General features: G+C 38.6%; 1 long non-coding RNA gene across 1 annotated transcript; it reads right to left on the reverse strand.

Annotated features, from left to right (window-relative positions):
* Nucleotides 1-1,899: 1,899 nt before the first annotated feature.
* On the reverse strand, nucleotides 1,900-10,486 carry LOC140683992 (uncharacterized). Its single transcript, XR_012055744.1, has 3 exons — nucleotides 10,384-10,486; nucleotides 9,114-9,217; nucleotides 1,900-7,767 (listed from the first exon to the last, which is right to left on the reverse strand). It is a non-coding gene; the product is annotated as an uncharacterized lncRNA (long non-coding RNA).
* Nucleotides 10,487-11,159: the final 673 nt, after the last annotated feature.

The following is an 11,159-nucleotide window of genomic DNA, read 5'->3' on the forward strand; positions in this document are numbered from 1 at the left end:
TAATCTTCCCTGCCTGGCAATCCCTGGTCCCCTGTGGACAACTGGGCCATTTATTACTCCACTAGTCTAAACAATTGTGCCATAATAGCTGGAGTGAAACATTGCCTCATCACTGAGGATGTTTGTTTGCTCCAGTGTCTGCAAGGCATTCAGCTCAAGGTGATGTCAAACTTCCTAGCTGGTGTAGAGAAATGTGAAAAATGTCAGGGAATTTGCTGTGTGCTGCATGAGGTGCTGAGCAGAAATTAGACCTTAGTATCACGCTGTACAAAACAGATATTGACACTGAAAGCAATTAGGGCCCAAGAAATGACCAAATTGCTTTAAATTATTTTTCAGTACACAACAGGTATGGATTTTTTTGTGTGTGTGCAGTTTCACCCTGTTCCTGCTCTTCCACCACTGTGTTTACCTCCTGAAATTCTGGTGGATTTATCCAGAGGAATTGTGGTAAGAAGAGATTATTTGAATATTGCTGGTGCTGAGATAAGACTGAGCTGGAGAAAGAGAGGCTTAGTGGACCAGGATCTGATCTTCATTATGATGACAGGATAAAAAGAGCAGCTGCTGATTTCAGTGGAGCTATTCTGTGCTGCTAGTGATGTACAGAGGAAACAGAATAAAGCCTAGTTAAAATGCTAGGATCTTCATTTCTATGGCACTACTTGTTGTATTTCCAAATTTTCCACTGGATATAGTTGGTGAAGATGAAGGGGGCCAGAAATAGTAAATAACATAATTTGCAAGGAACTGGTTTTAGCAGTCACCTGAACACTGATGAGCTGAGTGAGAAAAAATGAGCTGAGAAAGACCAAAAAACCCATAAAAAATAACTTAGAGAAGCAGGATCCAGTGAAAATCGGTTTTAGAATGAGCCAGAAAAACCTTTTCATCTGTGTTTTTTCACTTTTTCTATGCCTATCCTGCCAAGACAGGGGTCTTCATAGCCTGTCCCTTTTGCACACTTTCTGCCAAGTCCCTGAAGGCAGGTTCAGAACTCTGTGCAAGGATGCTGCTTTGAATCTGAGGGGGCTGCAAACAAATGGAGGTAAGAAAAATATTGCAAAAGCAGACTGGCACTTAAAATCAAATGCAACAGCACTTTCTAGATACTGTCTCCGTTAGTACTGCCCCAATGCTCCAACACTCTCAGCGAAACAGCCTTCTACTTCCCAAATCTGTCCCTAAGTACATATGCTGCATTCTCTCCTTCAGCTCCTCTACTCTCAGCCTTTTTCTGTCCCAAGGAATAGACAAGTCAGGATCCAGGGTGCTTTGCTCTACACCTACGCAGAAAAACATCAAATTAGGTTTTAAGTTGATGCTGCTGCCTCTCATCACTGCTACATTGATTTTATTTTAGGCATGTTTCCCAAACAATAACGTGAAGTACTCCTTGGAGAAAAGGTTCAAGAAGTAACTAATGGTCAGGTTCATTAGGAATTGTGCTTGTGAACACTTTGTAGAAGAAAGCTTTTTCCATAACCCTTCACCAGAGTAAACACATCCTATGAGTTAAATTTGTGACTTATTTGGAAGTTGTATTGTGTTCTATCACTATCAGTCCATTACCCCACATTTTAATTTTCCATATTTCTCAAAGATTTTTGGGAAAAAAGATTTATTCTCCATTAATGAAAAAATACAAACATGATAAATGTTCATTTCTCCTATAAGATGTCTGGTTTATTTCATGGATTTTGCCATGAATATAATGTCATAACTTATTTAAATTCTCCATCTGTATTTCCTGCACGTAGTTAATGTCAGCCTGGGAAATATTCCCTTAATAGTTTCTGTGATCAAAAAGTTGATCTATTTACCACAAGCCTCAAGTTGTAATGAAATTAAAATTTCTCTCTTTTTCATTTTTTAAGAGGAAAAAGCATAATTTTTTAAGAGGAAAAAAATGGTCAGAAAGCCAGCCAGGTTTCTGTGAGTTAAAATAGGGCACTATGATGAACCAAGCTACTCAGAGTAGGTTTTTTCAAGAGGCTTCTGAAAAAGTGTTCAAATAGGAGCCTTGAATTGACTTTATTTTCCTGATGGTTACTATGCTTTCTAGATTAAAAGATGTTTTATTTTATTGAAATGGAAAAGTGCCAAACATTGAACTTGCTTTGTAAGACATACATCAAGAGAGAAAATATTTCAGTGCAATGACATGACCTGACATTTTAAAGCAGATAACAAATTAAACTTTGTCAATGTCACCAATTTATTATTCCCTCTCTTGTACCTCTGTGTTTCAGTGGGATACCACATTCGTTTTAATCATGGGCATGCATTAAACAAATTTTTACCAGAAAAGCATTTAAAACTCCCCTAGTTGTTTCCCATCTCCTGACCTTACAGCCATCCCACTGTAATGTAAAAAGACAAAGGCTGTGTTAAATTTTTCATTATTTTATCCAATTTCTGATCCAATTACGTGAGGCTCTTCCATCACTAACATGAATGTATGTGCTATAATGTCAGCTGCTGCACATTAATCAGGCTTTTTTTAATTCAGTGGACACTGGTGCTAAATCATCTCTCTGGAAAAAAATGGGACAAGAAAGAGATGCAAATGAATGAGAAGGAAATTCCTTTTTGAGCAATTACTGCAGGAGTGGGTGGCCTTCCAATCAAAGCCTCAAAGATCTGGAAATGCAGCAGGTTGTTTTATGTCTTTTGTTTTCACCTAATTAAAAAAGAATAGGTGCTTCTTCTTGTGGTTTCACTTTCCACTACTTTTTACAAGCCTACATGAAGAATTTGACCTGCTGCTGCTAGTCTTAATTCCTTCAACTAAATATGCCACTCAGCTGAAAATGCCTGGTATTATTAACGTGGATTTCTGGACATGTTACAGAAAGAAGACTTCTACTGGGATAAGAGTCTCCCTCACCAGAGTTTGGCATGTTTATTTGGTTAATGTGCAGTTTCATGGTTGAAGGAAGGATAGGCTTTCAGATGAGAAATCCACAATAGTTTCAAAATTTTATATTTATTTCATTGAACTGTAAGAAAAAGTTCCCCCGTGTGATTTCTCACTTGTAATGGACTCGAACTCAGATTAAGAATATACTTATGATCAGCACTGATAGGCATAAGCACTGCAGGAACCAGAGCTTTCGGATTTTTCTTGGTCTTCAGAGTCAGACCTAGGGGTGCGTTACATGGAGGAAAACAGAGGTTCAAGATCACAGAGTGAATCTGGGTTTGAAGACCCTTGAACTTGCAGCAAAGACTGGTATTAGAGGAGGTGAACGTGTTTTCTTGTGTTTTGGTAGAGTTGCCCAGGAATTTGAAAGGTCAGGATTAGTTTGAACAACTCCATAGATTCAGGAATATAAATGTTTGCTGAATTTTACATTATTTGGAGAGGTTTGCTGTTTACAGAGATGTTGTCTTGTCTTTCCCCTTTGATGGTTCATGGACTGAAATTAAATCTATTTTATAGTTAGATTTGTGGTAGTTAAGAAGCCTTATATATCCAATGTCACCTCAAGAAATCTCTCAACACAAAAAATTATCCTAAATATCAGGACTACTGAGTTTCCTTGTGGTTTTAATTTTTTCTTTTTTCTATTTTTCCTTTTCTTTCTTTTTACTTTTGTTTTTTGTTCCTTTTTTTTTTTGTTGTTGTTGTTGGCTTTTGTTCCCTGATATTAATTTAGCATAAAGTCTGACATAGGAAGGACTACAATTTGCATTGCAAAAATCTATGTATCTCCAAATTGCTGGATACATATTTGAAAACATTTTCATATTAATGGAAAAAAATTATGTGGACATGGCATAGAGTAAAAATAAGTGTGGAGACTTTGCCTGGTTTTCAACCTTGACAGAGCTTGTGTTTATATTTTTTACATTTGGAAATACCCAAGGAGATCTTTAATCATAGGTATAAAAACCATTAGACATTTGAATTCACTAAAATCAGTACTAGATTTTTAAGAAATAAAATAATTTGGAAATCATGTTTAAATTGTGGAGTTTTATTAATTTATGGATCAGACACTTTCTGTGATTTAGACTATCATGGCAGTTAAAATTCAGTTCATGATTGATGGTATTTATTTCTTCTGCATAATTCTGACATTTTGACTGTCACAGTAAATGCAGAATTTTTCAATTTATGGTGTATTCAATTTCAATCAGCTGTGTCACACCACAGCTGTATTACATTGCAGCACAAATGAGTATATACACAATATGGCAGCTTACAGTTAAATTACAAATTATAACCATGCTTTTAAAATAAAAAAGTATAAAATCAAACAACTGAAATGAAAGATTGAATTATTAATTTTTTCTTTTACTTTTGGCTGAAAGTGAAATCCTGGGTTATTAATTCAGGGGTGTCTTTACTTAGGGCCAGCATGGCCCATTTTCACCAGAATTTTGAAGACTTTCCTGAAGTGTTTCATTGTTATTATGTCTCAAAGATGACAAGTAGAGGTATCATATCAGAGGTGATTGCAAACCTCCTGCATTTTGTTGCAACACCTGAGCTACAATATGTAAAATTGTATTACAGTATGTAAGAGCCTGCTAGGACATAACTCTACATTTTTAAATAGCAGAATTCTCCTGCTGTCCTGCACTTTTGCCAGGGCCCTCAGTGGGGTTTTTGCTGGCTACCCTCAGGCTGGCTGCAGCAGCTATGGGGCAGTTTGGGTCAAGTGCAAGACACAGCTCGAAAGAGCTGTGATTTACAATTGCTTTCTCAAAGAAATGACCATTTGCTGTTGTTGTTGTCCAGTGTATAGGAACCATATATTTTTTGTGTTTTAATATTGTCTGGATAAGAAGAAAACAAGAGCCTATGGTCCTTAATACCATCCCTTTAACCCATCAGACATGGTTTCTATGGCATTCTGTGAATTAAGCATCATTTCAAGAAGGATTTTTTTTTGGATCTTCTGAAATGGATGTTATTTCTGAATAAGGAAAATAATGTTTCTTTCAGCTGCCTTTGTAAAAAAGGACAAAACCAGCTTGATCACTTTTAAACTGCTGTGATGGTGTGACAGCAACCAGGAGAGAGGTTTCAAGAATAGAGCACAGCATCATATTGGTGTAACCTTTTAGAAGTGAGCAGGGATAAGTGACTGGTTTAAGAGAATTAATACTTAAGAACTAAGTAATCTGTGCCTCTTATTCACTCCTTCAGGTTTTTCAGTCTAGAAGAAATGCTACTGGGTGACAGCAGTGTGGTGTATTTAGTGGGAGGTATGCTGAGTGAAAGGGTTAAAAGACTCCACAGCTATAGTACAAAAATAACACAAGGATACATATAAAAAAAGAATGAGTTATTTTATAAAGAAATAACATTTCTCTAGCTCTGCCATCCTTAGTGTGCTGGGGACTAATATCTGTGGTACAGATATACCATGGTACATGAGTTTCCCTATTTAGCTAAGCCCTCCACAGAAGTAAATGTCCCTTGAGCAGCTCAGTCTGACCTGCTAAGGGTGAGAATGAGTGACTGAAATAAATAACTCTTGCTTCCTTCTGAGTAACAACTTTCTGGCAGTCTTGGTAAAAATGCAATCACAAATTTGTGTAGTTTAGGACTTCTCATCACAGAACTGAAATGAATAGATTAGATGAGATTCAGGAGAGGACAGCTGAAATGCAAATAAACTAACATGCAATCATGTCTGGTATAAGAGACAAATGTGGTTACAAGCCACTGTGGTGGTGGTGATAAAAGAATGCTGGGAAATGCAGTGGAAACTGGCACAATATATGCAGTATTTTGTGGTAATTAAACTTTTATACATTTTGTCAGAGAGAGATTTTCTGTCTTCAGCAGGCTTCAGCTTGAGAATTATTTAATCAAAAGTAACATAAGTTGCTTTACTAAAGAGCATAAGGAAGACTTGTTTAATAATGATGGCAGAATTAGGAGTAGAAGCTTCAAGTAAAATGAGAAGAAAAAGAAGGATAATTTTTGTTTCTTTTGTTTCTGTAAAATAGAATAGAAATTCAAAATAGAAATTGTTACAAATATAAGAACTCTTCCTGAAGGCCATTCCATTCATGCAGGATACTGTGCTCTGATTAGTACTGATGTCAATCCAAGTTCATCTTGCTGAAGCCTGGAGTTATCCTGACTGGTAATGGAAAGCAAAGTCTGTCCTGAGGAGATTTTTTCTGCACAATGGTCAGGAAATCAGCTGCATAATGAGAACTCAGCAGTTTTGTTATGGGAAACTTCTGAAACAGCCAAAGCAAAATCCCATTATCTTAGTACTAAGGAGAAATCACGATGGGATACAAAAGTCTGAACTCACTTTAGCGACCTGCTTTTGATATCCTCTCTAACTTCACCTTTTTTTTGTGAACTGTGTCTATGTTGTGTTTAACAAATCCACTTTGTGCTTTTTTTTTGTCTTCATGTTTAATCCTTATGTGGTTCCAAGAACACTGCTTCACTTGTGGTTTTATCAATTTTCCCAAAATGTTGTCACAGGAAATATTTGCAGACCTACAGCTTGCAAATTCTCTGCATTTATATTTTGTTATCCTATTGAAACAAATCTAGTTTCTGTCATGGCAACATAGGCACTTTATAAAAGCAGTCAAAAGTTCCAGAAGATAGGCTGAAATCAACGATTATGACAGAAAAAAGTCAATAGTGTTTATATGATTAATAGCACCATGTGAAATATGGTAGCCTTGATAGGGAAATGAGGAGGCCAGATAATTTGAGAATTAGAAGCAGCACATCAAAACCTTGAAGTCCAGAGAGGGTACATTCAGGGACCTGTTATCTTTTGTCAGGCCTGTAGATAATTAATTTTTTTTGTCAACTTTGGTGGCATTTATACTGGCATAAAATTCTGTAAGGAAAAAAAATCAGAGTCTGATTTCTAGAGCTTAAAGGGAAAATAGGAGTCTCCTGTGCCATTTCTGAATGCAGGTCTACCACGTACAGTGCTCCAAATATCTGCAACTGAGCTCACACACACACACAACTTGGGAGGGTGGGAGGTCACCCTTTCTGCAAAGCCTCTTACTGAGGGGATCTCGTTAATCCTCATAGCCTGGTTCAAACTAATTAGGATGAATATGGACACTGTAAAAAGGAATATAGACTGCCTGTCCTTGAGGGATCCCCAGGGATGTGGGAGTAGAGGAGAGAGCTGTGCCATCGCTGACCGCGAGGAAGGATCTGCCCCAGACTGCACACAGCGCTGCTCCAGCACCTCCTGGCTCACCTGATGAAAAGCCACAGCTCTCAGCTTTTAAAGGTGAACTGAAAGAGCAAAGCAAAAATTAAACCTAATTAAGCACCAGTTTCTGCGCAGAGCTCTTCCTCTGGAAAGGCAATGTGGGACAGGCAGAAGAGAAAGGGACACAATAAGCAGCTTATTTGAAAATTATTTTACACCCATAGACTCTGGGTTTTGTTTGGTTCCCTAACAGGTCATCATTCAACAACATAAGAATGCTTTGGGTTTTGTTTTTAATTGCAGTTAGTATAAATGTAATTTTGACTTTTAGGTTTTTTTTTACTAAATATACATTTTCTTTTATACATGGAATGAGAAAATGAGGTACAGTTTATCTAGCCAGTTCTTGCCCCAAATTTTTCTGAGCAGAGCAGGGTTTGACCCAAAATTTTTTAAATGAAAGAATAATTTCCCAAACCTTCCATAATTCTCTGAGGGAAGAGATGTTTTTCACAGTTCTTGAGTCCTCATTAGTCAGTTTTTGATGATGCCCTCTTGTCAAGAAAACTTAAAACCCCCTAATAGCTCAAAGCCACACCTGAATATAAGAAAAAAAAATTAGAGAAGAGAATATCTGCACTCTGTAGGTCACACTAAGCATAGGTCTGCAGAGCAGAGGAAAATATACACTTTTCATTGAGCTATTTCTCTGCAGACTTTGAATAGCCCCCAAAAGTGGAGTTTCTACAGCCTCCCTGGGCAACCTCTGTCAAGTAATCCTGAAAGTGAGTTTCCTGCTGTTCAGAGAAAGAAGGTAGATGCTCAGTCCCTGGAAAAATTTAAACATCTTGTGGTTCAGTTTGTGCCCATTGCCCCTTGTCCTGTCAATTCAAGAGGGTGTAATAGTCTACAGTGAACTAAGAAGATGAAAAGTAATTTATCATTTAGTTTCAGGCACAAGCAGAAGCCGGTAGCACAAGGTCATTCCTGGAAATATCCTTTCGTTCAGTTCCGAGAAAAGCAGATGTGAGTTCGGCAGTCAATGCTCAAACATCCTCAGCACTGTCAGCCTCTTGTGGCTGCAGAGTTTGGCATTGGACATGTCTCACACTCCAAAGATGTGAAATATTACCTTGAGTTCACTCAAAATACATTTTTTCTCCCTGAATTAAGCCTCCGAATCCACGAGAGCAATTACCATACAAATCTTTAATATGGGACAGTGAGTAGGACCCATTTTCTAATTCCCTTTTAACCATTGCTGAGCTGCTGTTCTTTAAATTGCCAGTTTTTGTGCGTTATTCCTCCCTTTTTACTTTTTAAAAATGTCTTCTTCATTATTTTTAAATTAAAATAAAAATTAACTTCCTCTCAGGTGGAAAAAGATAAAACAGCTGTGTCATGCTGATGGGGCACTGACAGCCCTTGTGATGGCACAGTGGTGCTAAAGAGGGCTGCTACCAGTTTTGGGCATGTTGTGTCACTGTCACTGGGGACTGGTGACATAAGTGGCCCAGGACAGATGTCACCTGGCTGTCAGGAAGATGTGGGATGGACAGTTTTCACCTGAGGCTAGGAGAGTCCTGTGCAGGCAGGAAGGGGCTCCTCAGGGTGTAAGATGTCTGCTAGTTCTTGTTTCCCTGGTTTTGACATCCTCAGCTCTGGACAGGGACATGAACACATCGTGACATGCACCTGTCCCCACCCTCCTCCACCACTTAGCCAGAGCACATTGCAGCTTTCTACAAGGACTACTAAGGATAAGAAAAATCACGTAGTCCCGGTCTGCACTTTGCCATAGTCCTGCAGGCAGCTGTGGACAAAGAAAGCTCCACACCACCTGCCTTCTCTGCAGCCTGTCATTGTTTCATGAAACAAACAAACAAAACGTCTCAATGAGAAGAGTGCACGACTCAAATGAAAGTAATATTTTAAATTTTTCACCTTTGTGCAAAGAGTGGCTCGGCTTTCCAAAGCTGCTCAGTAGTATATTAAATATTCTAGATGGTTCAGCACTTTTCTGAAGATCAGGGCTTTTTGCTGTGTTGCTGATGAGAAACATAAATTCACTGGTCACCTTTGGAAATCTTGGTTGAAGACTGAAGAACTTAAAAAAAATGTTATAATTTAAAATTTATTTTCTCCCTTTATAGATTTGTCCTCCCTTTTGTTAGCATTTTCCTTAGGAAGGACTTCAAAGCATGCGAACAAAGATGCATGGGGGATCATGCAGGTCACCAAGGCAGGTTACAGGTATAAATTTCCTCTGAACCACCTTCAGCTGCACTGTGCTTTAGCATCTCCACTGCTCTAATCTCAGTGTTTTGGTGAATATGAGAAATTGCTATCCTGACCCCCAGCTGATATAATTTTCACAACTCCTTTTAACTCTCTGGCATTATATCAGCCTATGTTGTTTGGACCATAAGAACTTGTGAGTGAGTTATCCAGTAACACTCTCAAAATTTGTTTTTTAGTCAGCAGTCTGTAAGGTCTAATTATCACATGAGCACAGATCATTTGATCAATGGCACCATGTAGAAGTTAATGAAACCAATGTACCACAGAGCAGCACAAACCTAAAGATCTGGAGAAGGCTAGTTTTGCAGAAAGAATGCTTTTCATGTGCAAAGCAGCACATGTCATCTAACAAAAGCTCAGACGGAGATAAGGAGTGGAAGAACATTAGATTTATACATTTTACATCTAGATGAGAATGTAGAAAATGTGAGCTCTTGTAAGATTCTGAAAAAAACTCATAAGTATTTATTCTGTGTTTTGCATAAGCAAATTCTTGAATATTATGTAAAATGCCACTGCTCATCTTAGCTGAAGTGTTGATGAAAAGCAAACGCAACAATGTGATTTGAAATCTGAAGTACAAACAGATGTTACTTTTGAATGAACTTCCATTACTTAACCACTGGCTCTAGTTATTGCGTTCTAAAGAGAGAGATGAAGCAACTTTGCATGCTGTGGATGTGGCTGTAAATTTTCAGCATGCAAATGAAATTGTAGCTATTCCTTTAAAGGCAGTGCCTCTAAACACAATGAGTGGGCTCAATTTTTAAATGCAGTTTGGCTCCATAGGACATAATACCAACTCCCCAAGTTAAAAACAAAAAACATAAGGTGGGATATATGTTTTAACACTTGTACTGTGATTACCTGATATAACTGCCCCAGAAAAAAAAACACATTTCTTGCTCCATACCTGCTTCCTTCTTAGCACATCTTAGCACTGGGCAGGGCATTCTGGCAGTGGGACAAGCCTGGGACTGGGAGAAGCCTGTGGTGGGTTGACCTTGGCTCAAGCTAAGGACAGAGAGAGATCACTTACTGGTACGGGCAAAACAAACTTGATCTGGCAAAAATTAAATGAATTTTTTTCAATCAAATCATAGTAGGGTAATGAGAAGTAAACACAAATCTTAAAAATGTCTTCTGTCAGTTCTTCCTCTATCCAGGGCCAACTTTTAGTCCCAGTTCTCTACCTCTTCTCCCCTGGTGGTGCAGGAAGATGGGGAATGCAGATTATGATTATCAGCTCATCACATGTTGTTTCTGCTTCCTCCTAAAGTAGAGGAGTCCTCCCCCTGCTCTAACATGAGCTCCCTCTCATATGAGACAGCTCTCCATACACTTCTCCAATGTGAGTTCTTCCCATGAGCTACAAGTCATGAACTGCTCCAGTGTAGGTACTTTTCCATGGGGTGCAACCTTTCAGGCACAGGATGCTCCAGTGTGGGCTCCCCTTGGGGTCACATGTCCTCTCAGCAAACCTGCTCCAGTGTGGGCTTCTCTCTGTGAGTCCACAGGTCCTATGTACACCAGTGTGGGCTTTCCACATGGTCACTCCTTCCTTCAGGCATTCACCTGCTCTGGCGTTGAGTCCTCCAGGCTGTAGGGGAATCTCAGCTCCAACACCTGGAGCACCTCTTCCCCCTCCTTTTACACTGACCTTAATGTCTATATAGTTGTTCCCATCAT

Source organism: Taeniopygia guttata, chromosome 4, assembly GCF_048771995.1.
Source record: "Taeniopygia guttata chromosome 4, bTaeGut7.mat, whole genome shotgun sequence".
Lineage (NCBI taxonomy): Eukaryota > Metazoa > Chordata > Aves > Passeriformes > Estrildidae > Taeniopygia > Taeniopygia guttata.